General features: G+C 42.1%; 1 protein-coding gene across 6 annotated transcripts in view; it reads left to right on the top strand.

The window, feature by feature from the left end:
- The first annotated feature begins 18,936 nt into the window (after positions 1-18,936).
- The window catches only part of BDNF (brain derived neurotrophic factor), a 92,599-nt gene continuing 84,429 nt past the window's right edge, over positions 18,937-27,106 (top strand). The window contains exon 1 of one of the 6 annotated variants that reach the window (XM_032641484.1): positions 18,937-19,250. The gene's annotated coding sequence lies outside the window, so the exon portion shown is untranslated. Of the gene's footprint in view, positions 19,251-20,044; positions 20,391-21,031; positions 21,077-21,199; positions 21,312-27,106 lie in introns of those variants that run through there. The other 5 variants (XM_032641485.1, XM_032641486.1, XM_032641483.1 and 2 more) reach the window with 5 other exon arrangements.

Below are 27,106 nucleotides of genomic sequence, written 5' to 3'. Positions count from 1 at the left end.
TCCCGAGAGGACGCGCGGTGGAGGGGAGGAAGTAGAAGGAGAGTGTGAGAGGGGGGTTGTTTCCTGGTATTTGCTCAGTTTGAATTGCCCTAGGTGAGAGCCTTGGGGTAAAGCGAGAAGGGGGGTGGGGAAGCTCAGTTTTTCTGCGGATATATTGAGTTTAGTTAACTTGGACCTGCAAATGTCTGATTCAAATGTAAGATTTCTCTCTCTTTTTCTCCCCTTCATCTGCTTCTTTTCCGTTTTCTTTGCCAAGGTGTGTGTGTGTGTGTGTGTGTGTGTGTGTGTGTGTGTGTGTGTACAGTAGGTTCATTAATTATGAAGCTTTTACACAGCATTCGATTTCCTAAATTTTGACTTTGTACCATTTAGAATTAGGCGGTGGATGTGGTGTGCGGTGAGGAAAGAGGAGGTGGAGGTTGGGGAGAGGGTAGGAGGTAACGCCAAATCTCCAACACAAAATGAATCAAGGTAATTTCAGCTCTTCTAGGCAAAGGATTCATTCTCTCTGTATCCCTCCCTCCCTCTCTCTCCCCCTCCCTCCTTCCCGCCCCCACCTCCTTCCACCCCGCCCCCTCCTCCTGCCTCCGTCCCTTCCTTATTCTCTCTTCTCCTCCGTCGCCCTCGCGCCTGGCTGAATGTTTCTTTCTGGTTGTTTTCTTTCTTTCTTTTTTTTTTTTCCTCTCCCCTTCTTTCCTCCCTCCCTACGAGTTTCGGGTGCTGGCTTAAAGGGCTCCCGCTTTCTCAGGGGAAGGGGAGCCGCCGAGACCGAGCTCCGCTCCCCCGCCAGGCTGGATGCCTCTCTGAGCCCAGGTCCGAGTCAGTCGGGGTAACTAAGGAAAAGGGGGCCTCTACTTGGGAGGAGAAGGTCCTTTACGGGCCGAAGAGCCAGGGAGCGGGCCGGGGGAGGGGGCCTGGGAGGCTCGAGGAGGTGGAGGAGAACACTCGTAGCTCCGCGCGGCGGCTGGACCGAGCCGCCAATCAGCTGGGCGCACAGACCGCCCAGCCACCGCGAGGTTGCACCCGGAGGCGCGTGTGGAGGGCGGCCGGCTCCCCGCCGGGCCGCCGCCGCAGCCGGCCGGGTGGGCCGGGGGGCGGGGGTGATCGAGGCTGCTCAGAGCCTCCCAGCCTTCCGTTCCACCTCCCCGCCTCCGCCCCGGGGGGACAGCGAGCGCGCGGCAGCGTTGTCCTGCCTCTCCACTGGGAGTCCAGGGACTTGCGCACCCCTGCGCGGGGGCCACCGTCCACTCCACGCTCCTACAACCCTCAACCCACCCCCTTCCCGGGCCCTTTGTTCCGGCCTCCCGGCCAAGCCCCGTGTTAGACTTCGCCCCAGGGCTTGAGCGTTCTGGACTCCTCCTTCCTGGATCAGCCCTTCTTAATTAAGAGGCAAGACTTGGATGGGGGTACGGGGGAGGGAACGGGGGAAAACCTATTTCCGAAACTCACTTGACTGTTCTAGCGAACGAAAAAAGAAAGAATTCCAACTCTGCTCAGGTGAAAAGGATGGATTCATAGGCAATGCGAGGATATTGTGGAGATTTAGAAGGAAAAAAATAAAAACCAGGCACTAGGATCAGATGACCGTGATAGGCTGCTCGGCACACAAAGGGAGCGTTGGGCAGGGTTTACGGAGCAAGGCTGCAGCGAATGGGGCACAGATTGTTCAGAGATCCAGTCATTTTCTCAGTCAGATCTACGCACAGGGAGGGGAGGGCCTGGGAGGGAAGCGAGGCGGGAGGGGCTGGGCTTGGGGGCGGGGGGATTTCTGATCAGTCTGATGCAATTCCAAGCGTGCTGCAAAGGAACTCCAAGGAGTCCGCATCACCATCGCCACCCACCCTTCCCAGATGGTGCTGTTTTAAATACGGATCTGCAGGGCTGAAAGCAGAACTGGGAGATTTATTGCAAAATCCCGAGAAGGGGGCGGGGGGTAAGGGGAATGGAGGGGCAGAATTTAAAGGTGCAACGCCTCCTTTTGCCCAAATCAAGCGGCAGCCGGTCGGCTTTTTTTTTTTTTTTTTTTTTTTTCCCTGTCTGCCTGTCTCTGGATTCACCAAGGAAGAGGTGTAAATATTGTGACATTTTGAGGCGGTTTGATGGATGAGAAAAAAATCATCTGTCACTCTAAACCGCAGAGTTCCCTCTCTCCTCGAGATGCCTTGCTAGCGAATACCCGCTGCTACCTAATACAGCTCCTAGGGCTTTAAATGAATGCACCGTTAAGGGAATATTACGCTTTTAGTCGACATGCCAATTTATCTTGACAGTCGAATGGAGAAAATTGTAGATTTCGAGGCTTCGGGAGACAAGGAGGGAAAATGCTTAACTAATTCTTGTAACCTCGAGATCTTTAACAAACCTCAAAAGTGTCACGTCATCCTCTGTCACACGCGCACCTATAAACATCCTTGACTTGTAGATGAAATGGTTTCGCCTGAAGTGTCGTGAGAATGCGTATCACTTTAAGAATAGTGCACCTGATATTCACTGTTTATGTGTATTTACATAGAGCCCTTCAGCGTGAAGGCGAGAAATTTCAACTGTCCTGTTTGAAACCTGACAGAAGATTAGAAGGTGTTAAAGAGGAGAAGGGAAGAAAGAGGAGGGGGATATTTTTAACCTTAAAAAAATGAACAGTAACCTAGCCTACTTTTGTACCCCCTGGTCTTGTATATTAATATTTCTGTGTGTGAGATTTTAGCTTGGTCTAGCTCCCCCAATGGACTATATCAGTACTGATTCAGATGAAATTATATTCATTTTGCCAATAGCTTTTTCAGTGTCACTGATAGTAAGACCTACAACACAGCAATTTTTGGAGGATAGAAGAGAATGTTTGAAAGAGCCTTGCAAACTGGGAAGAAGACACTCCGTAAGAGGGAGGTATCACTATGTCATTCTCTGCATACAGCATTTTCATTTGATTGAACCAGAATGCTAGTTATTTTTAAATATCGTCTACTTTATACGGTAAGGCAGTAAATGGGATTTTAAAAGCAAGCTTCTTGTTGGTTCACAAAATATTATTTGTAAAATTGCCAATCAATGTAAATTGGAAAGAATACCTTTAAAATATCTAAAATCAAAATACATGTGATTCTTCGTTCACTTACCAGACTCTTTCCCTATCGAATCTGTAATCTATATTCTTAATAAGAGGAGAAGCTAGTGATTTTAGTTTCTTTCCTTTTCCTGGCCTGTCCTCTAGGGGAAGCTTAGTAAGAAACAACATTCCATTATCAGGCAATGTGAGAGGCAAGGCCTGGATGACCACAAAATAGATAACCAGCCACAAAAACCAACAAAGAGAAATGAGGGGGAAAACAAAATCAGCGTTGAGGCATGATTTACAAAGGATTTTATTTCTAATTCTGTGATTTGGGGATGAGGCTCCAATTGCTCAAATAACATTCATTTGATCAAACTGCTTACAAAATGTCAGTTAAAATGATGTCTAACTGAACATACATATACTCCTATCAAAGGCTGGTAAAGCTAATCCTTGCCTTTAATTAAGAAAAACTAATCTAACCATTTAAATGACTCTAGTGAATATGAACTGATAGAATCTGATTTTAAGATTCTGCTTAAAACTAAATTTGTTCTGAAAAGCACTGACTTGCCAGAAAAATATCTATTTTTGTAGCTTTCTTTTCACTCTATGGATAATTTAATGAGTTGCCTATTTTAATTTTACAACTGCTAGCTCAGAAGTATCTCAAATTATCTTTCTTTGGCTGGTGTCTTTCTCTGCTGATCTGCTCCTGCTGTGTGTGTGTGTGTGTGTGTGTGTGTGTGTGTGTGTGTGTGTGTGTAGGCATGTTTGTCTCTGTGTGTTTCTAGTGCATTTAACAAGCGGTGAGTCTCTAATTTACATGCCATAATCCATGTAAAGAACAGTGTGTGGCATTTAATAAATAAAATAAACATTAACATTTAGTGAGAGCTTACCATTATTGAATCCTATGGAAATGGGGAGGGAGGGTGTTGCCTTTAAGGGGAGAAAGATTAAATTCTTAAACAATAAAACGAAAAATTTCTCTCCTCTTTGGCCAATGAGTGACCATAATTTCAAAAATACTAAAATCTTTTACTTTGGAAGTTAAAGCTACTGCTTTAACCAGTGTGTCTTGAGAAAGATACATATGGTCCCTAAAGACTAATACGCCGAAACACCAGGGTGCAAAGATCAAAATGTCAAATTTTTATCCCCGCCTCCATTGTCATTTGGCAATCTTTGGAGCATTCGTTCTGAGTTTTTTTAAAGTTCAGATGGGCTTTCCCCCTTTTACCTAACATTCTAAAGGAGTCCTATGAAGAATTCTGTATAATGCAGACTTTATTTGTATTTCCTAGTAATAATACTTTATATACACATAGTGCTTTGAAAGTTCTTCACAGATTTCCTTATCTGATCTCCTCAGCCAGGAGGGTAGGGTAGGAATTATCAATCACCTTTCAGATGAGGAAACTCAGGTTCAGAGTTTCCCAAGACCACATTGCCAGTAAGAGGTGAAGACTGACTCAGAATCTTTCTTCAAATTTCAAGGACAATATTTTCAGCTCTCCAGATCATGCTGCCTCAAACCCTACTCAGGCATCTGAGGGGGCTGTAGGCATTATTTCCTCCTATTTTGATTTCTTTAAATTAAAAGAAAAAAAATGGTTCTCACAAGTCTGTAGTCCTAATGAAAAGTTTTTACCAGTATATGACCTTCTCCTCCTAAGCCATTCTTTCACTCTCCCATAATCGGAGGCTCAAAGAAGGCAGGGATCTTCCTAGGGCTGACATACCGTCTAAGGGATAGTCACTAATTCCCCCCAAAAAACAACACAGGATAGGAAGAGCCGAAGTCAAGAAGAACTTTTACTTGCGAGCTGTAGAATCTGGGGCCTGGGAAATTTCTCAGGGGTCACTTAGCCCAGCCCCTATCTGATACATGAATTCATGTTGGTCTGTTTTCTTCTAACCCTCTGGAATTTCATCCCAGTCTTTTTTTTTTCCCCCCAATATCTTTATTGGAGTGTAATTGCTTTACACTGCGGTGTTAGTCTCTGCTGTACAACAAAGTGAATCAGCTATATTCACCCCAGTCTTACATGCCTGGGATCATGTTATCTCGGTAGATATTCTGATACTTTTGGGGATCATGAGCTTGACAGGCCATTTTCCATTTGCCCAAGAGGTATACTTTCTATAGAGACTCTAATATTCATAATTTTATTCTGTAAGCATTAATTGACAATCTACTATGTGCCGGGAACTGTGCTGAAGTCTGGAGATTCGGCAACGTGTAAGACTAGAAGGTACTTATCTTGGTGGAACTTACAGCTTAGAGACCTGACTTGTCCTTGAATTTGCGCTGTTCCCTAGAAGAAGACAGACTTCTGGATTCTTACCTTTTTCAAGAGAACTCAGTGAAACACATTAAATGTCTGAGTTCAAGCTTTGCTGCCAACTCATTGTCAGTAGCTGGAAAAATCAATTAGTCCCCTTTGATCCATATTTCCTCCCACATAAAACAAGGAGGATAGCCTTAGGATCAACTCTAAATTCCATTTTAGCTCCAAGTTTGAGTGATATGATAGATAACTTATTTCTTGGGCTTAAGTCACCCTAACCTTTGGTGATTTACAATTTGGGGTGCCACCAATTTTTAACTTGTTTGTTAAGAAGTACATTATGAAAAATCAAAGAAACTTATTTGAACCCAGCACAGAAAGGATCCAGATATTGAACCAATCATTTTCTGAGAAAAGATGACTTGGAAAGTTTTAATTTGAACAATGACCTCAAACTTCTACAGATTACTTTTTAAAGGGGTGGGATGATGAGAGACTCATTATCAAATTAAATGCTTATTTTCTTTGTACAAGCAGAAGTTCTCATTTTTCAGGTCATTTCTTTTTAAAATCAAAGATATTACACCCTGAAATTGTCTGGGCCTCATGAATAATGCATGATACACACATGATAATAGATAATTAGATGGACCAACCAGGAGAAACATGAAAGGGAGCTGGTAGCCCAAGGATTGCAGAAGGTGTGTGGGCATTTTGACATCCAGGAAATGCTATAGATTTGTCCTTAGCTATCTCAGCCTAGTGGAGATAATTAAGAAAAATGTGGGTGCAGAAAGGCTACACTCCTTGGGATTGGCTAGATTGCTGCAGTAGTTCAAAAACAATTGGCACAGCTGCCCACACTGGACATGATTGCCCTTTGAGGAGTCAGCTATTGACTTTTATAAAGATGCCATATTTAAAATAACTTCGGATGCACTCGGGATGACATACATCATTCTTGAATTCTATTTTCGACAAATGGCAAAATATATTTCAAAGTATTAATTTAAAAATAAAAAACTTTGAAGTCGAGTTTCTAAAAATCAGCATTTTAGCAGTGTGTGACCTCCAAATTTAACAGTTCAGTCTGAAGCTAAGAGAAACCTCTGGCCTGTGTGAGGCATTTTGACCATTTATGAACATTTTCTGGATCACCCCAGGAGGTAGAAAGTACTTTGCCAATGTTTTCAACCTCTGAGTGAACGTTAAATGCACTCAAAAACCTTCTCACACTGGGAAAGGGAAACCCAATCAATTGCCCGAAACAGCAGAAGAAAATGCTCTGAGATCTTTGTGCCCAGAGTGCATGCTATGATGTAATGGAATCCAGGATTCCTTCAGAATATGCTAAATCCCATACCCGTCAGCACCAGAAGGAGTTGGAACTGATTTGTCCTACCTCCATCTTCAAGGAAAATAGCAACGACCTACTATCCCTAGGTAATAAGGTGACTGTGGGGAAAAAATAGCTAAGTTGGGTGATTGTAAAAAGGCTCCATAGATATCTAAAGCCTTTGGGATCGGACATTACAGGGCAAGTGAATAGAAAAAAGAGAGGGAAAGTGAAAAAAATGGAGCAGAGAAATGAAAAGGGAAACCAAAATAGGGTTAGTATCATATGGGGGCTCTTGAATAGACGTGTCCACTCCGAGAGTATTCTTCAAGGCCATTTGTCTACTGAGCCTGATCTCTACCATCCATGCTCATTATTGTTCTGGTTAGGTTGGTAGGAAACAATGATTTCTTCTGCTTTTACCTTCCTCCTCCAGTAAGGGCTTCTGTCTCCCCCAGCAACTTCCACAACCAATGTTTAAGAATGGCCTTGTTATTGCCTCTCCTTGGCATATGTTGGATTAACATGGGCTTGGTAACCACTTCTGTGCTGTGGACTCCACTCTTTTGGCAGTCTGGTCAAGCCTATAAACCCTTCTCAGAATAATGTTTCTAAATGAATAAGTCTTAAAAGCATATGATTACAAAGGAAGCCAATTACCTTGAAATATAGTTTTAAAAATATTTAAAAAGTAGATTGTGTGATATAGTAATATATGTGCTTTCTTAAGGCACTAAGTAAGATCTAGCAGCAAGGTGAATACTATAATTTTGCAGTAGTGATAAGCATCAATGTATTTCAAGATATCTGTAACAACTGACATGTGATATGAAGGTGACTGTGATTTCTATCAGTGACAAAGTCTGCAAATACTACTGTGTAGCATTTCCCAAACATATTTGACCATAGAACGCTTGGAGAAGGGGGCACTGATTAACATGGCATAGATTCAGAAACGTTAGTTTAGTCTCTCTCTGCCTTTCAGTGTGAGCCACTGAGTTTTCCATCCTGACATTTGGAGAAAATTTTAAAATTCACTTTTGCCATTTGACAAGTTGCCAAGTGGATAAAGAACCAACTGATGAGATGGCTAAGGTGTAGTAGACATGTTTCTATTGGCCGAGCTTGCGTTACTCCGAAGTTTATCCTCAGTACCACACGGGCTACCCTACTACCCTAGAATCCATTGCTCCCTTGAAAAAGAGAAGAAGTCCAGACTCTGTTCATTAACTCAGTGAGCATGGCCTCAGATTCCTGGTGTGACTTCACTAACCTCAACAAGTTATAAAGACTTCATTTCTGTCATTACTATACTATGGGAAAGTATATGCAAATTATGATGGGATGGGATAACATTCATTTTGCATTTATCCAGGGCTAAGTTGTTTGCTTTGCATTTGACATTTATTATTTCACCCTCAAAGCAATTCTCTGAGTTAGATTATATTCTAATTGTATAAATAAGGAAACTGGAGCTCAGAGAGTTTATTTACCCCAAATTATACAGCGAATCTTAAATGGAAAAGCTAAAATTCAAACCTAATTTTCTCCGGTTCCAAAGTCCATTATAAAACCACACTTCCCTATCTAATAGCTACTACCCAGATTTGATTTGGGCTCCCCATTATCAGGTTTGCCCAACATTTGGTTAAGAGATCTTCAACACAACCCTTTGAGATGGCTGAGAATTTCAAAATCAGCGGCCACAAATGCTGAGTTAGAATTATATTGAATCTTTTCTAACTAATGAAAAACTTTCAAACCACTAATTGTCACCTATCAATTTTGAAGCGCCATTTTCACAATCATAATATGGAGAGAGTGATGTTACTTAAAGTGTTTGGGGAGGATCAGATACATTAATAATCAAATCAAACTTTACTGCATTCACTGTGGTGAGCATTCTATATTTCCATAGTTAATTGAATCCCCACAACGATCTTTCTGGGCAGAGATTATTAGTATTCCCATTTTAAAGATAAGGAAACTGAGACATCAGTTAATTAATCAACTAACCTAAATTAGCAGAGCCAATAAGTGGCAAAGCTGGACTAAACCCAGGTCCAAGCCCTTTCTTTTAATCAGTAAACTAATCTGTAAGTCCCTATGCAATCTTAGCTGCTCTTATGATAATTGTTGTCATGTTTAAAACACTAACAAGAGAGAAAATTGTCCAGAAATAAGTACATAGTCACTGAAGAGCAAGATTACTATCTGGAACTCTTCACCTGCGCGTTCTTCCTTCCACTTACTTTAGTTTATTAACCCCATGGATGATGTCTGACTCCTTTCTTAACTTGTTTAGGGCAGTTCCAAGTTAGTTGACTTCTGAGAGTTATTGAGTAAGAAACGTTATAAATTGTTTAGATTAGAAGTTAGTGTGTTTAGAAGCCTTTTCATAAATTTGCATTTTCAAACTGTTACTGGCTATAGCACTGCAGATGCTGTGATGAGGAACTCCCTCTCCAAAAACACAGTGGATGACAAACCTCCAGAGCTAACATGTTGTTTACAGAGATGGAAAAGAAGAGGATGGACAAGCATAATCCTAAACATAATTACAAGGCTTACAGTCCCTGCTGGGGACTAAAATGTTTATTGGCTTTCCTCGTGCAATTTAATGTTCTTCCTCCCAAAGCCCTACTCCAAACTTGGAACTTCTCTGGAAATAGCATCTCGTTTGAGAGGATGCCAAGTATTTGTGTCTGGGTCCTTTGCGTCTTTGCACCAACTCAGAACTCAGAATAGCAGCTCTAGAAACTCAGGCGGGGGATGGTCTGGGTAAGGGAGTTATACATCTACTTGCGCATCTTCCTAATAAATTTCTTCCGTCTTCCTCCTGGAAAACAACTCTTAGAAAGATGTGGTTTTAAATGAGAGATTGGCTGCATACTGGTAGTCCAAGACAGTACAAGTCAGTGGTCTCTGCGGAGCTGCTGAAGTCATATAAGGAATCAAGGATGTGGAGGTCAATGGGAAGAATTCATCCTGCCGCCATTCTGATCTATGCAAGGAAGGACGACCTGAACTCATCATGCGTTTGATATGTCCCAGAGCTCAGAAACCAGCCCAGGGGGAAAGGATGATCTTAAAGGACATTTTGGTGTATGAAAAAGTCTACCTGAAACCTCATCAGAGATAACTATGTAGTATATAGAAGAGTATGACTCCTTACCTTGGCTCAAGGCTGTTAACTTTAGGGGAAATAATTTCATGAGTTCCAAGTTTAATTTACCAAATGATACACAGTTCCTGCAAGCAGTCCAGATTTAGATAGAAAAAAGCCTTAAAGACGATCTAGTTCACAGGTTTCCCCAGTACACTGAAATCACCTGAATCATTCATTCCTTTGAGCTAAGGTCTGAATGAGCTGCCAGGCTTGACAACCACAGCTTATAGCACACTGCCCTGGTTTCGTTGATCAGGTGGCTGAGGTGTGCAGTAGTTAAGATTGCTCCACTTATTCAACAAATATTTCTGTGAAACTGATAGTATTGATGTGAACAATCTTGGGCTAGTGAAGTGATTTGCACAGGTCACACAGCCAGAGTGATAGTTTAAACTAGAACCCCAATTCTCTTGACTACTGAGGGCCTTACAATCACATCATGTGACAACGACATTTCTTCTATTTCCCAATAATCAAAACATAAGAAAACAACGGGGCTTCTCTGGTGGCGCAGTGGTTAAGAATCTGCCTGCCAGTGTAGGGGACGTGGGTTCGAGCCCTGGTCCAGGAAGATCCCACATACCGCGGAGCAACTAAGCCCGTGCGCCACAACTACTGACCCTGCGCTCTAGAGCCCAGGAGCCACAATACTGAGCCCATGTGCTGCATCTACTGAAGCCCGTGCACTCTAGAGCCCATGCACCGCAACAAGAGAAGCCACCACAATGAGAAGCCCGCGCACTGCAAGGAAGAGTAGTCCCCGCTCGCAGCAGCTAAAGAAAGCCCGCTCTCAGCAACAAAGACCCAACACAGCCAAAAAAATAATAAATAAAAATTTTAAAAAAAGAAAACAATGAATAGCCTTGCAAGATTTTAATTATCTTGATTTTCAAAGTAAAGCTTTTTTGTATATAGCTTAGATTAATTGCTTAAATATAAACATACTTAACAAAATGTTAATACCATTCCAATATGACATTATTAATTTCAAATTGGTAGCACAAAACTAATTATAGTGTTTTAAATTTCTTCAACACTCCACAGTTAATTTACGATTATTGAGACGCTAAGACAAGATGAATTGAAACCTCTCATTCCTATATTATTCCCAGTGTTTTCAGTTGGTTCTAGATTTTTATCTGAGATTTGACAACAGCTTTATTTATTATTCTTATAGCTTCCTCCCCTCTCAACCTAGGAAAACAAAAAATTGATTTATTTTTCTTAAAACAATCAAGAAATAAGGATGAAATTCTAAATTTTCTTAAAATCCCTTGTCTTAAAAATGTTAGGAAATGTTTACTAATTTAAACTTTAGATTTTTTTAACTCATGTCATTTTCCAAAGGAATACTCTTTAAGACTGTTCCTTTGTTCTTCATATGACATCTATACATATAATTCTGCTTTTGAGATTAATTTCTATTATTAAATACTATTCTGAAGTTGTGCTCTTATCAATTCATTGAAGGGTAAATTAGAATTTTATAAATTCTTCCTAGGAATGCAGGGCAAAATCATATCAATAAATAACAATCTGACTTATTAAAAGCACAGTAACAAAAAGTAAAGTTAGAAAAAATGTTAATTAGTCAAGCAAATAGTCAAGAATATGTCAAACTTTGACAAATTTTTTTGAGATAAATTGGCATCATGTAGGTTAGCATGATCCTTTTTTATGGAATTCAACTTATTTTTTACTCACTTTAATTAGTTTTTGTGTGCAGATAAAATGGAAGGCAATGGAAATTTGGCTTGCAAAGTAGTTCTAAGATGATCTACATCCACAATCTGGTTGTAATATCATAAAAATATGTTTATTATGTGAGAATGGTAATTCAAGTTGGCATTCAGTATAGACATAAAGCAATGAGCAATGCAAGTTAATTTCAGTTATTTATCCTGGGAATTTTTTTTTTTTTTTGCTAAAAAGGCCAGAATATATGATAGCATTGGCTCATTCTTCCCAAAGCCTCCTGGAAAACATGTCTATGAAATATAAGCTCCTCAATGCTAAACATTTTACTGCATTTGGGAGAAGCATAAAATCAGGTAAGAAAGGAAGTGTTGGGTCTTCATTTTTCTAAGTTAGTATGGAGCCTGCCTTAAGGAAAGCTGACCGTGGGCTGAATTTGCATCCCAGAAATACATTTAATTTGTATTACGGACTCAAAATCTGACTTCCAAATTTGGATATCTAGCCCTATTTTCCCCCACCTCACACACATCAGCCTCTCTCCCAGGTCATGACTACTGTCCAAGCAGAGAAAAATGAATTTCCCTGAGTACATATGTAACAATAACTAAAATGATAATTAATTAATTAATGGGTCTCGGGATTTAAATGTGTGGCTCTGCTTTCCCCCATTCATTTCCCATTCTACCACATCTCTCTGCCCTCACGTTTTTTGAACTATTATATTTGTCCTATCCATCTGTATCAACATCACCCTTCCTTAGGTTCAACTAGATTCTGCACTTCTTGTTACCCTTCTCCGTAGACTAAGGTTTCAGAAGTTCCTACTTAACAGCAAACACTCTTAGTAATCTTTTGATCACAGAGTCCCTTGACAGTTTCTCAAAATGATATTATGAAGGGGAAGTAAATGTTCCCTTTTTCTACTCAGTTTCTTTTTAGAGTGTTGATTTCATTCCATGTCTGGCTTAATTTCTTCTTGGGATTGCTGGATTGATTTTGCACTTACCATTGAATTCCTTCAACATGCCCTAAACAGACAGCTGTGAGTAGTAGGAATGATGTTTCAGCTGATCCCATGCTCTTCAGCCGGGCTATCAAGAATTAGAAGGCTCCAAATATTTGGTCACATTGGATTGTGAAATCATAATTGAGATATACCTGACAAGTGAAATCATCAGTTAAACTTGATTCTAGGAATCACGTAGGTTAACATGATTCTCTTTTATGGACTTCAACTTAGTTATGCTGTATTCTAATTAGGTTTTGAATGCAGACAAAATGAAAAGAAATGGTCCAATTTAGGAGAAAGTTCAAACTTCAAAAGTCATGTAGTGTTGTGTAGACCTTACCTTCTGAGAGAAATTACTTGAGAAGATGAAAGCACTCTCCTAATTTATCAGGTAAATGTGCACAACTTGGGACATTAAGTGGAGAACAGAAAAATTGTTCTTAAAAAATTTTGTTGAGAAGTAAAAACAAATGTCTTATTAAAGATCTGTTTCTTTTGAAAAAGGCTTCATCTGAAAACTAAGGATAGAATATATAGCTTTGACATAAGGGCTCATCATTTATGAAACAATCACTTCTGTCTCCAAGTTGCAAGGGATGGATTTGTCATTCTGATTGAATCTTCCCTTTAGTTTTTCCCAACAGCTGTGTTAGATAATTCATGACTCCAGTGTTTCCTGAGCCCTGGATAATTTCACAGACATGTCTAATACGGGCCTCCATATTTTCAGAAGAATATGGAGATCTTGGAGGAGATCCAGGGTAGACCAAGGGACATGATTAATGGATTGGAAGTTGGAGTTTATGAAGAGAGTTTGTGAGATCTGATTTCTTGCTACGAGAAAAGGCTGAGGGGTGACTTAATAGCACAAGAAGGTTAGGAAGCAGCTGTTCTCCATCTTCACTAAGGTTGGATGAAATGAAATAAAATATAAATTGCAACAAGAACAAAAATGTGTTACAAGTGGGAACTTCTAAGCATTAGAATGGCTGGATTCTTAGGTCCTCAGAAGAAGGATGTGTAGTCTATTTCCCTGGTCTGCGGTGATAGGCCCATGAGTAGTGAGGAAGATGAGATAATCTCATAAGATCCCTTCTGGATCTATCTTTCTATAAGTCTACCTAATCATATTTAGAAAAATTATTTTCCTGAACTATGTCTCATTTTCTCCCTACCACTACCTCCACCCCGATCCCTTATCCTTTGTCCGCCTTCTGTAAAACAATGCTAACCAAAAATGGCTAGGGCACTGATCAACCATGGGGGGGGGGGCTCCCCAGCTGCTAGCTGCCCCTCCAGCTTTTTTTTTTTTAGTTAATTATTTATTTTATTTTTGGCTGCGTTGGGTCTTAATTGAGGCACGCAGGATCTTTCATTGTGGCGTGCTGGCTTCTCTTGCAGGTTTTCTCTCTCTAGTTGTGACATGCGAGCTTCAGGGTGCATGGGCTCTGTAGTTGTGACGTGTGGGTTCCAGAGCTCATGGTCTCTGTAGTTTGCGGCACATGGGCTCTCTAGCTGAGGTGTGTGAGCTCAGTAGTTGTGGCACGGGGGCTTAGTTGCCTCACAGCATGTGGGATCTTAGTTCCCTGACCAGGGATCGAACCCATGTCCCCTGCATTGGAAGGCAGATTCTTTACCACTGGACCACCAGGGAAGTCCCTGTCCCTCCAGCTTTGGGAACAAGTTTCTTGTCCATCACTGCTACCCCTTGGCCACTAGGGTCATGCTGATGGTCATTCTTCTATAAACTAAACCCATGACCAGGGAAAACAAAACCAAACAAAGCATAATTTCCTACTTCTAACTAACTCACAAGTGGCCCAATGGATTAAAAGACAAACATTGTGTCTAGAATTTGAGCAGCTAAAGGGCTGAAATGTGTTCTACTCATCTGCCTGGATTCTAGTCCATAGAGCATTGGCTGGCAGTAGGTGCTCAGCAAGTTTTTATCAATTGAATGAATGGAACTAAGAAGTGAAGGTAGTTAACTGAAGTTGAGAAAGGTCAAGAGTGTTAGAGGTTTCCAAATGATTCCACATGTGAGACAAATCTAAAGCCTAATCCTTGCTGTCACATGTGTGCCATTGAGGACTTTATTCCCACCAGGCCTGGGCTATCCAGAGGACTTGGACAAGACATCACAAGCTGCTTGGGTCCTTCCTCCAAAAAAAATTCACCATAGGCACTGTGTAGATTCAGAATCATGGAAAAGTAGGCCAAATTCTTAGTGTGATTATTAAAACATGACTTTAGGAAGTTCAGTGATTATTTTTTTCTAAATTATATTTTTGCATATGTTGCTAACTTTCTCCATGAAGAATATAAAATTTAGCAGTAGGGAATCTCTCACCCCAATCATCACACAGCCTAAATAGTTGGGTCTCAAAAATATAATCCACTCCTTACAATCTGATTCAATGTCCTGAAACCCTTCGGTTTAAACTTGCTAAATCTCCTGGCTCTTCTCCCAGCAAAACTAGCAAAGAGTCAGCTACCATTGTCAGTTCTAACTTTTGTCCTAAGCCCTCAATCACATCCCTTCTGACTATGCTTACAGAAACATTATAACAAGTAAACCAATTTATTCCTCACTATTATTTTTTAAATGTTCTCGGGAAAATCTGGTAACTCGGAGGGCTACAAGTTGAAGACTCTTATATGTCTGGGAGTTAGTTGTTTCATAATGGTTTTTATGCTTTTTTTTTTTCTGATCCAATTAAATATTATTCCCAGATGGGATCAGTTTTTGACCTTCTTGTGCTACTCCCCTAATCTTGGCCCTTCTAATATTTTCTTACTATGGTTCCTTTCTTTTGTTTGCCACTAATGTCCATGCCTGGTTACATAATTCCTGTAACAGGTGTTAACCAATTTGGACACATCTGAATATGGCACACAGCTATTCTTATGGTTTATGAGAAGCTTACAGACAAGAAGTACACCTCATATTAAGGTACCATCTAATGAATAGGGATATTATTCCTCCCTTAAGATTTTTCTCAGGACAGGCCTTACTCAATAATTTGGAGGATTGTGAGTGACAGTTTGGCATTAGATTGGGGCTTTGAAATCATGAATTTGACATCTTTGCCACTCTGCTCAGCGGGAGAGTTTTCTGTTTACTTATTATTTTCCCTATGCTAATTACTCTAATTTTCAGCAGTTTTTGAGGTCAATTCATTTGATTCTGAACGCCTTTTTTTTTTTTTTTTGCAAGGAAGACTGAAGGCAGGAGTAACTAGGAAACTTAAGTAAACATAATTAAACATAAAATGCTTATGGTGATAGTAGAATTGACCTCAGCCAATTAAAATTATTAATAGAAGAAATATGTCAATGTCAAATCTGAGCTTACTGCCTCTGTTCCCACTTGGGTAATGAGGATTAGTTCACATTTCCTGACAAGAATAGATGGGAATTTCTCCCTGACCTTTGTCCTTCTTGAACATTGTGTTAGGATAGTATTAGACCAAAACCAAAAATAGGGATTTTGACTAATTCAAAATTAATTTTGTAAGTGAAATAGGGAGCATTTTCTTTTCAAGCAGTGAAGTTTTTCCTCCTTTTTGTGATTGAGGAAATATTCAGATCACAAACTTGGAATCTTTGCTCCTAACACAGCAATCATGTCAGAGACCAATCTTTAAGAAGAGTCAGAAATACGTGCTCTATATTTTCAGCATCACCCATGATCACAATAGGAAAATGATTTTGTAAAAAGTTTGATCTTAGATCAGACATCTAACACTATCTCTATATGCTACCTGAATTAAACAAATTAAAAAAATTATTCAGAATTCCATTCAAGACACTGGTACAACTTTAATTTACCTTGGTGTCGTTTTTAAATGTAAGATGTATTTTTTTTTTTTTTTTTTTTTGCGGTACGCGGACCTCTCACTGTTGTGGCCTCTCCTGTTGCGGAGCACAGGCTCCGGATGCGCAGGCTCAGCGGCCATGGCTCATGGTCCTAGCCGCTCCGCGACATGCGGGATCTTCCCGGACCGGGGCACGAAGCCGTGTCCCCTGCACTGGCAGGCGGACTCTCAACCACTGCGCCACCAGGCAAGCCCTGTAAGATGTATTTTTAAGGCAAATAGGCAAGTGTTTAAGTATGGGCTTTTATTGTTTTGGTAACACCATAATCACAAATCAGAAAGTTTGGAAATGCTCAGAAGTGTCCAGAGGTCTGATTCATTAGAGGGTTTATCTGAATTGGCATTTGATCTTCTTTTATTTCTAAATATTCCTGACATTTCTATTCATCTGTCTTTTCCTCAGTAAAACTGCACCACACACTGGAAAGTAAAGATATATGCATCTGTATAACATCAAGGGAGAGTAGGAGTAAGAAGACTGGCCATAAATACAATCAGAGTCTCAGAAATAAGGACACTCCTTCCTTCAGAAGAAATGCTGACGTGGCGACATGAATTTAGCATATAGATTTGCCATAACTTCTCACTCAACAGCACTGAGAATGCTAAGATTCTTGATATGCACTGGCATGTAATTTAGTTCAGGAAGGAACTAAATTACAAATGAGCTTAAAAACCTGGGGAAGTAATTCATTTTCAAGCAAATTTAAAGTTGGAAAGTAAGCATTGGTTTGAAGTTAGCATAAAATTATTAAAAAAAAAATCTTAGGGTAGGGATCCTCCATTACTTTATAAATCAGTACATGTTTTGTTTTTTTCAATTTATAATCTAGCCTCTCAAATTGTTTTGCCATATTAAAAGAAACTGTGTCTGCGTTCAGCCTACACCCCTGGGAATCAATTCAGAGGTTCTTTGAGGTGGCCAGTCTGGGCTTCTTGGCCTCTGTCCTTCATTGCTTCCAACTAGCCAGTCTATTTCACTTACATTAAATATTCCACAATATACTTCACCATCTGTGCTGTATGGTAGTTTGTATTGGTCATGTGTACCCTCAAGTTGATAGAGGTGCAAAGCTAAATGTGTGACACTCTAAGAATATGCATGTATTTGAATAATTTGACTATTCAGTCCAACAGTTTGCAAAGAGGCTCTGTAAGATCACACATCCTGATAACACTTCCAAGAAACAGACAGCTTCCCTTTATTGGGGGTGGAGAGAGACAGGGATATTTCTATCTAGAGTTCCTGATTTATTAAAGTCTTATCTCTGGCATTTAGCTGTGTGAACTTGGGCAAATTATTTTGTGGCACTGAGCCTCAGGTTTTCATTTATAAAATAGGAATAATAATTTCTGTGACTGGTCTTTAGGAGCTCTAAAACAGCTAATATAAGTGCACTCATTTTTTAAACTGTAAACCCTTAGGTAAACTGAACTGAGTATATAATGATATTATATACTCAGTTCAACAGCACACTCTTGATAACCACAGGAGGGTCCAGGAAAGGAAGCTGTTTATAAATCTTTCCCTTTCCCCAAATTAATGTTGGACTGTTTAGACAAATTTTTAAAGCAGTGAGTCTTAACAATTATTAGGTCAAACCCCTTTGAGATTACAGAAAAAAATGCACATACACATAAAACTGCCTACCAAATTTGGGGGGAATGGGAGATTGCTATGACACTCATTTATGCATCTCTTAAGAAAGAGTGTTTCTCAAAGTGTAACCTCAGATTTTCTGCTTCCCATTTGCTAGAGGTGCTTGTTAAAATGCTAATTTCTGGACGCTGCCCCACCCTTATTAAATCACAATTTCAGGAGGAGAAATCTGCATTTTAATAGGCAACCCAAGTGGTTTTTTATGCTCGGAGGAGGTCTAAGGACTCCAAGTTAAATGCTGGGGTCTTGTTCCGTTCCTTATTCTAAATTTTAAGTTCTGTCCTAGTGCTTACGAATCGGTCGAACTAATGGGAAGAAAATTCAGCTTTAAAGCAGGAACCTAGGTAGACGTTTGAAAACGTTCGTCCAATGGCAAAATGAAAATGGTCCTCTGGACCCTAGCCACTTAAATTCTCTCCAAGGGTCTCGGCTACCTGCAACCAAGAATCCGAAAGACTGCTCTTCTGCTGCGGGGGGAGGGGCGCGAGGTGAGGATTAATTGAGCCAACTGCCCACCTCCTACACACACACACACACACACACACACACACACACGTTAAAACAGAGGCTTTTTATTTATCTTTGCTGCCCAGGTTCTTTATTAAAAGGGTTGTTTTATGTGTGTAAGTTTGCTAGGGAGGGAACTGAAAACATCTGCAGAACCATGCAATGCCCTTTAACGGAACTCTTCTAATAAAAGATGTATCATTTTAAATGCGCTGAATTTTGATTCTGGTAATTCGTGCACTAGAGTGTCTATTTCGAGGCAGCGGAGGTATCATATGACAGCGCACGTCAAGGCACCGTGGAGCCCTCTCGTGGACTCCCACCCACTTTCCCATTCACCCGGAGAGTGCTGCTCGCGCAGCCGCTCCCCCAGGCGAGCTAGCATGAAATCTCCCTGCTGCCGAGATCAAATGGAGCTCTTCGCTCAGGGGGTGCGAGTATTACCTCCGCCATGCAATTTCCACTATCAATAATTTAACTTCTTTGGTGCAGAACAGAAGGAGTACATACCGGGCACCAAAGACTCCCCCCTACCACTTCTTTTTAACCAAAGGGAACGTGAAAAAAAGAGTCTGGGAGTTTCGGTGCCGAAGTCTTCCCCAGAGCAGCTGCCTTGATGTTTACTTTGACAAGTAGTGACTAATAAGGTGGGTTTCTTTTCTTTCTTTCTCTTGCCGTTTTTCTCTGGTCGGCTAGAAAGCGTAATGGCTTGAGTGAGGTCTGTCATTGCCTCGGCTTCCTGGCTGGAGCAAGTAACTTGGTGTAACGTTATCTGGGGGCGTTCATTAATAAAATATGCCGTTATTATCTTGATTGAATTCCTATTAGGCAAACTCCGGAGAGGTCAGTGCACGAACTCTGTTTAAGCCGCGGCGTGTTTAAGGTAGCGGAGTAAACCAGTAGTCCCCATGCTCCATGCGATTTCATTGTGTGCTAGCGTTTTCAAGCTCCGTCGTGCGGGAAGGTGCGGGAAGGTGTGTCCATGGCCCGGGAAACGTACGCCCTCTACCTCAGAACTTGGGTGCCGGGATGGGGCGGAGGGAGTTGCCGAGGAGGGGAGCAAGACCCTGGGGGCTCTGGATTCGCGCTCGCTAGCTCCCGCCCCGGCGCGCACAGCCTGGGTTTACGCGGAGGGCGCGGGACGCGGGGTTCCCCGGGGCGGGGGCTAGGTCGCCTCTCAGAGCCACGGGCGTGGCGCGCGGGTCCAGTTGGGTCGCCCCAGGGACGGGCGCAGGGCTTGCGGGCCACGTCGCGGGCCCCCAGCGACTGGCGGAACGGGGCGCGCGGGCCCGGGGAGCTCCGGAAGCCCGGGGAGTCCCGGAGGCCGAGCGGGGGCAAGGGAAAGGCGCGGCGTCCCCTTTAAGCGGCCGCCCCGCACAGGTCTCGGTGGCGCGGGCGAGCTCGGGGGTGGGGGGCGGGGGGCGGCGCCGTTTGACCAATCGAAGCTCAACCGAAGAGCTAAATAATGTCTGACCCGAGCTCGAAGCGCAGGCTGGAGCTCTGGGTCCCCGTCACCGCCGCGCCGGGGCGCACCCGCCAGCTCACCGTCCCGCGCACCCCGTCGCGCCGCGGGCTCCGGGGCGGGGCCGAGGAACCGGCCCGGCGCGCCCCCCACCTCCTCCTTGAGAAGCTTTGATGAGACGCTTGAACTGCAGCTGCCACCCGCTGCTGTGGGGCCGGCGGCGAGCGGCTCCGCGACGGGGACCGGGGCTGGGCACAGGGGCCAGGAGCGGGCCAACGATGTGACTCCGCCGCTGGGGACCCGTGAGCTTTGTGTGAACCCCGAGGTAGGCGAGCATCGGGCGTGGGTCTTGGCGCGGGAGCCGCCGGTCCTCCGGCGAAAGTTGGCTGGGGGCGGGGGGTCCTGAAGTTATGGGAAGAGGCCAGAACTCCTTCTTAACTCCCTTGCACGAGTCCCGAGAAGGGGGGACTTTGAGTTGCTCCTTCGGAGCTTTCTCCTCCCACCCCACGATCCAGAGGGGCAGCCAGGACCCCCGAGGGAGAGGGACGCCAGGAAGCCCCGAAGTGGGGGAGAGAAAGCCAAGAGGAGAAGCAGAGCTGCGCGATGGGAGAAGACGGCGCCCCGGTGTCCCCCGAAACCCTTCCCCAGCAGAGGAGAGGCCGTGAGAGCGATTTAGGGCGCCAGCTGTCGGGGGCCCCGACTGAGGTGACGGGCTTGGGGCTGAGATGGGAATCTTTCCCATGGGCTGGGAGATCCCCGCGCAGATTTCGGGGGGCCCCTTGCTCCCTCAGCCCGCATCCCCGTCCGGGGCTCCAGCCGGGCTGCACACTGTCACCTGCTCCCCAAGAGTTGAGATCAAAGCGGACTTATCCAGGTCCAGTACCAGTTTATCTCGGGAAACCTGAGACACTGCTGCAGCTCGGACGTGAAAGGGGCTGCGGGACTCCGGGGCTAGTTCTGCCCACACCTCTCTCCATCCCGTGCCCCTCCCTTGAGGCACCTTACAGGAAAGTAAAAAGTTTTGACTTTCGGGGGCTGGGAAGGATGTGTGTGTGTATGGGGGGGGGCGGACAGGTTGTGACTCGGGTAGGTCTCTGGGGATGCAGAGCCGGGAAGAGGAAATGGGTGAGTGAGCCGTGCCTGGAAAGAAATAGCTGAGGGTTGGAGGCTTTTTGCTCGACGGGCAGAGAAGGGTAATTGCAGACCGGTGGCACCCCTAGGAAAGGAGAGCCTTGGGGCTGCTGAGGTGAGCTAGAGTCACTGTTTGAGGATGCTGTGTTTGTGTGGAGCGGGTGGAGCGGGGTGGAGGGACTCGGTTGGAGGGGCCCGAAGGAGGTGGGGGGTGGGGTGGGGAGAAAGGCTCTAGGGAAGGTAGAGGGTGCCCTCTGCCGGCCAAGATGCCCCGAGCAGCTGCTGGGGGTGGGGAAGTGGTAAGAGACGGCTTTGCGGAATCCCTTCAGTAGCTGGTAGGAGGGACTTGTTGAATGACGCTTCTGACTCCCGACTCGGATGAATTTCGACTCGTTGCGCCTCTTTGGCTCCAATGCAAAAAGTTTTCCTTGAGCTGGGGGAGCTTTGACAGGCTACGGTTAGTGGTGTGTTAGGGATTCCTGGATCTCATTTTAGTGTCCTTCAGGGATCTTAACGCTTACTTCTCTACGTCAGCAGTAAACAGCGAACGTTTTCTGACAAGAATGCAGGAATGTTCTTGGCCAGAAGCAAAGAAAAGCATATTTCTGAGTGTTTATTAATTCTAGTACAGTTATCTTTTAAAGCAAAGCCATATGTAATTGGGAACGTTGATTTTTCACTGCATATAAGACTGCATATTGATTTCTAATAGGATATAATGTTGTTAAATGAGACCTTCAAATTGGCTTGACTTTTGGGAAAATACCCCTTCTCCTTTAATTTTATCACCCCAAAATCTACTTTTTATATGTTCGTTATAAAGTCAGAGGCTTAAAAGTATATTTAAAAGTATATTTGTATATACTTATATTTTTGCATTTTAATTTATTTAGGTATAGTTACAGATTTAATTCATCTAAACATGGGACCCCTCGATGTTTACATTATTTTTTAGGTTGAAGGTTTCTGAGATTATGGCATGTAGCACTTCAAATTATTATTATTATAAGTAATAGATCACAAAGTTTTGACCCTGGGAACCACACCCCTTTAAAACAGCCTCTAACTCCTGTTCCTTGATTTTGCAAATACCTTGCTTAAGATTCTTCTTTTGTAAGTTTACTGCTGGACTTGCAGCAGAGGTAAGAGAAAGGAAAGAGACACTTGTTGAAATGTAACCATACCTTTACTGGAATTTAAAACACATTGGTTACCCTTACTGGAATTCCAGGGCCATAAAGTCATTGTCTTTTTTTTTTTTCTTCCACTTTATTTTGCAAAATGTGATAAATGTTGGTAAATATAGACCGGTACTAAGTATTATGACAGGAGAAGCACTGTGTATGTAGAGCTATTTTAAGTCATTACAGAACGTTTTCTATTTGTGAATGATATAAGCAGAAAGAAATGATTTCCAGATAAACAAGACTTACGTACATGTTTTGAAGCATTAGAACATTGCAGACACACTTAGACATCACATTTTTTTTTAAGGAAAATAACAGTAATTTTTCACATACCTTTGGAGCCTTTCATTGCCTATTCAGAGCTGAATTAGTAACTGGAAATCTTGTTTATTTTAAGATGATATTTAAGGTCTTTTGAGATTTATAGCAGGTCAACATTTGAATATCCAGAAAATAAAGCATTTAGGAACTCTGTTTTAGGATGTCTTTTCAATAAGTGTAACTTGCAAACAGAAGGAACTAAGAAAGTGATCATTTGCCTAAAATGCAATGATCTCCTCGAGTGATTCATTTATACTATGTGAGTTAATTGCCTAAATCTCAAAATGGCCACAGAGGGGTGGGAAGGTGCTGGAATATTGCTGGTTCATTTTGATTCACCAGGAGAGAGGGAAGTCCTGTAAATAATGCAAATTTCTAAAATCCCGGCTCAAAGTCCTTGAGTTTCCTGTTTAATAGGGGGCACCATTAGAATGTAAGTTATTCTCTTCTTCCTGGAATGGTTAAGAGTCCCAGCTTTTCAATAGTCAAAAGGCATATGATTGATAATCTCATTTCTTTGCAACATAAATAGCTCTGGTTTGTAACTTAAACACACACAGCAAGCTGAGCACACCCACCTGATAGTACAGCAAAGAGCTTGTTTATGTTTTTGTACATTTGTCTTCAGAATCTTCCGTAAGTATCCAACACCTCCGCCACCACCCAACTTGGGTCACACACATCCATCCACAGCCCCTACATGCAGGTAGTGAATTTGTGGAATGTAGCAGCCAGCAGCTTTGGGTCTCAACCATAGACTTCATCTTCTACTGAGCTTCAAGAATATTGAAGATGTACACAATGGAAAGGTCATATACTAGTAGTTGATTAACATTTTAGGTTTTGGAGGTTAGTCCCAGAGTAGACAGAAGAACGATTTTAGACTGCTTGAATGAAAACAGCATGGAGAAGTATTGAATATATGAAAGCTCAACTCTGAATACCTTTTAAAATGAGAAGCACTGCTATTTCAGATGTCCATAATGCTGAATTTATTTTAATGGTTGAAACATGATTTTCAACTTTCATCTCCCTGTGTAGAAGATTTGTTTGTGTGAGGGGGCTAGCCTAGCCTAGCCCAAAGCATGTGAATATCTCCCTTCAATAATAGGGTAATTGCTAGCTTGTCTCAACTTGTTGTCAAACAATTGTTATGGAGCTCGGCAGTTTCCACTAATTGCAAAATTGCTGCTTAATTGAAGGACTCTCAACCATCTAGTGCAGCCTTTCAGCCACTGGCAGGCTCTGTAATCTCAGGCTGTGAATTGCATTTTAATAGAGGAAAGGAGGAGAGAATTCCGGGGAATTCTAGGTTTAAAACAGCTGGCTGTTGTTCAATGGAGGAAGAAGTCATTTGAACGGTTAAGTTACATTGTGATAAATTTTCTTTGTTAGGATGAATAACATGCCCAGATCAGCATTTAGAAAGTGAATGAGTGAACTTCTTGGTTACACTCTGCATCCATTTACTCTGTTTAGGATGGAGTAATGTCAAACAATAATTGATGTTGGCACATGAAATCCGTATGTCATTTGTATGTGGGGTTTAACCCTAGGAGACAGAGGAAGGCATTGGTATTTTTAAGCTTAGACAAGCGTCCTCAAAGTCTCCTTAAACTTCCATTTAAGGCATAGAATTACTTAATCCTAAATCATTTTATACTTTAAATGCATCTCTGACTTTCCAGAATACTTATACTAAAGGCTTAGAAAAGTAATGGACCCATTTATTAAATATATGGAATCATTATTGATGATAGACACGAAACAATGGAGCTCACTAATATATGGAGTATTTAAATGAAAGTACTCAAATTCAAGTACAAACTCTGGGACACTTATACTCTTGGTGAAATAAATCTGACCCAATAATACTGGATGCTAAGAAGTGACTCATTGCCTTGATACCTCATCTATACGTTGCCTAAAGTTTGAGCATGGTTCCATTAGATGAATTGGGGACTGGGTGTAGAACAGGAGAGTGACTGGGGGGAAGCAAAGTCAATTCACAAGCTTCAGTGACAGCCATAATAAAATAAAAGTTTATTTCCAAAGAGCCCAGAGAATAATGAATGTTATGCAGTTTTTCCCCAGAAGTTCACTTGAAAGAACTTTTCATTGGTTGTCACGGTAGTAATGTCTTGATTTTGAAACCTCACAGAACCTAGTAGCTCTTAAATGTGCTTTCATCTTGGTTCCTTTGGTCTGACTGAAGCTTTAAGACGACCCTCTGTGTTTTTGACATGCCCCTGCATTTTAAAGGGATGAGGCAGGCAAAGGAAGGCTTCTTTAAATCTAAGACAGCATAACTAGGAAATCTGTAAAATCATATGGTAGAAAAATCACTTAACTTCAAGTGGCTTATTAAAATCAAACTAGAAGGCAATCTTTCCTTTAATTACAACTAGTATGTATACAATTAAGATTTATGTGATGGAAATGGAAAGAAGATAAACGGACAGTTTCAAGGAATTTAAGCAACTCATCAAAAGTTGAAGTAATAGCGCCACCTAGAGAACAAAATCACCAGCTTTACCAGCCAAACAGCTCATTTGCCATATGAGCCATTTTCTAAGACTACAGTTACTAGGATTGCCTTGCCACCCTATTCGGATTTGGTGAGTGTATGTGCGGGGCGGGGGTGGTGGTGGGGGGGCAGGGAGGGGATGGCTTAGGATGCACTTCGGATTGTAGATGAGATTTTAAAACAGGCAGATCCATACCCATACCTCAATACCTACGCTAAGTCCCTTTAACATTTTAATATTAGCCAAATGTAGAATAACCTGCCGGGAATAAGGGCTGGCCTCCTTTTTAACATTTATTATTTTCAAGGATATATGCTGAAGCATTGAGTACAAAGGTTCTGATTTTATTTACTTGCTACAGGCGATTCATTGCCCTTTCTGAGATATAATAACACCAAATAAATAGAGTAGAGAGACCTTAAGAATGTCTTTGATCTGTGATCTCATTTTAACTTTAATGATTTGAGAAGAATTAAGAGTAAAATAAAGGGTCATGTATGTGGCAAGACTTTAAACACCAAAAAAGTAAGGGGCGGGGAAAGGACAAAGGAGAAGGCAATTTTAAGAGTTGCCTCAACCTTAGAATAAATAAAGATGTACATCTGAGCCAGCACCAAAACTGGTAATGGAGCCAGGAGCCAATAATTACAAATTAGCTTAAAATTCTTTGATGACAAAATCTGCATTTGATTCATTTTTGCATGCTTCCACAATAGTATCCAAAATGATTCTGGTAGCAGAAGAGGCACTTAGGCAAATATTGTTGAACGAACAAATAGATTGACTAATAGTTGCCTCAGATTCTGACTAGCAATGTGGGCAATGAAGAAACTCTATAATTATAAAAAAATGTGTATTTGTTTTGCTGGCAGAGAGGCAGAAATTGGAAGAAATAAATGTAATAATAGTTTTGTTTTTCTAGTATCTATTATAACTGTCCTTTAGTTGGCTTAATTTCTAAAATTTCTTATGTACAATTTGGCTCACTCATAAAGTTGTCATGTTTGGAACATATGAAATGTTAAAGCTGATTTAGACAGTAGCAACTATAAAGCTACTGGTGGGGGCTTCCCTGGTGGCGCAGTGGTTGAGAGTCTGCCTGCCGATGCAGGGGACGCGGGTTCGTGCCCCGGTCCGCGAAGACCCCATATGCCACGGAGCGGCTGGGCCCGTGAGCCATGGCCGCTGAGCCTGCGCGTCCGGAGCCTGTGCTCCGCAACGGGAGAGGCCATAACAGTGAGAGGCCCGCGTACCGCAAAAAAAAAAAAAAAAAAGAAAAAAAAGCTACTGGTGGATTTTCGTTTAAATGTTTTCAGTTTTGGGGTACTGGTGGGCGATGCCAGTCCTTGTGCTTCAGGGCATGGAAAATGGTATATGTTAAGTTTGTTCCAATTTCTGGTAAGCAGTTAACCAAAGAAAGTCATTATATTATCTGTGTCATGCATAGAAGCAATCAGGTGCAGAAAACTTTACTTTTCAGGAAAAAAATTACTAAAAAAAAAAAGCTATATATCTATAGCTTATGCGTATATATAGAGAGATTGGGGTGCGGTGGGAGAGGGAGAGAGAGAGAGATAGAAGGAAACTCCTTGACTAACATTTTTGCCACATGGGATTTAGTCTAATCGCCCTTGGTTTGGAGCTGTTACCATCAGCATTTGCTCCCTTTTCTGGTACTTGCTTTCTGCTTTTGAAAACGGAACCTGTGCTCAGATTGAAACAAGTTTTTCCATCTTTTCACATGTTCATCTGTTTCTTGAATCATGGGGAGTGTTTTTAAACACAGATAAATTTCTTTTACATCGTGCAGAACCTGAAGGCCGAGAAATTTGCTTCATGCTGTGGGCAGAGATGCTTGGTGGAGTCCCAGGCCA

This window comes from Phocoena sinus, chromosome 8, assembly GCF_008692025.1.
Source record: "Phocoena sinus isolate mPhoSin1 chromosome 8, mPhoSin1.pri, whole genome shotgun sequence".
NCBI lineage: Eukaryota > Metazoa > Chordata > Mammalia > Artiodactyla > Phocoenidae > Phocoena > Phocoena sinus.
This window is presented reverse-complemented; position numbering and strand designations above follow the sequence as displayed.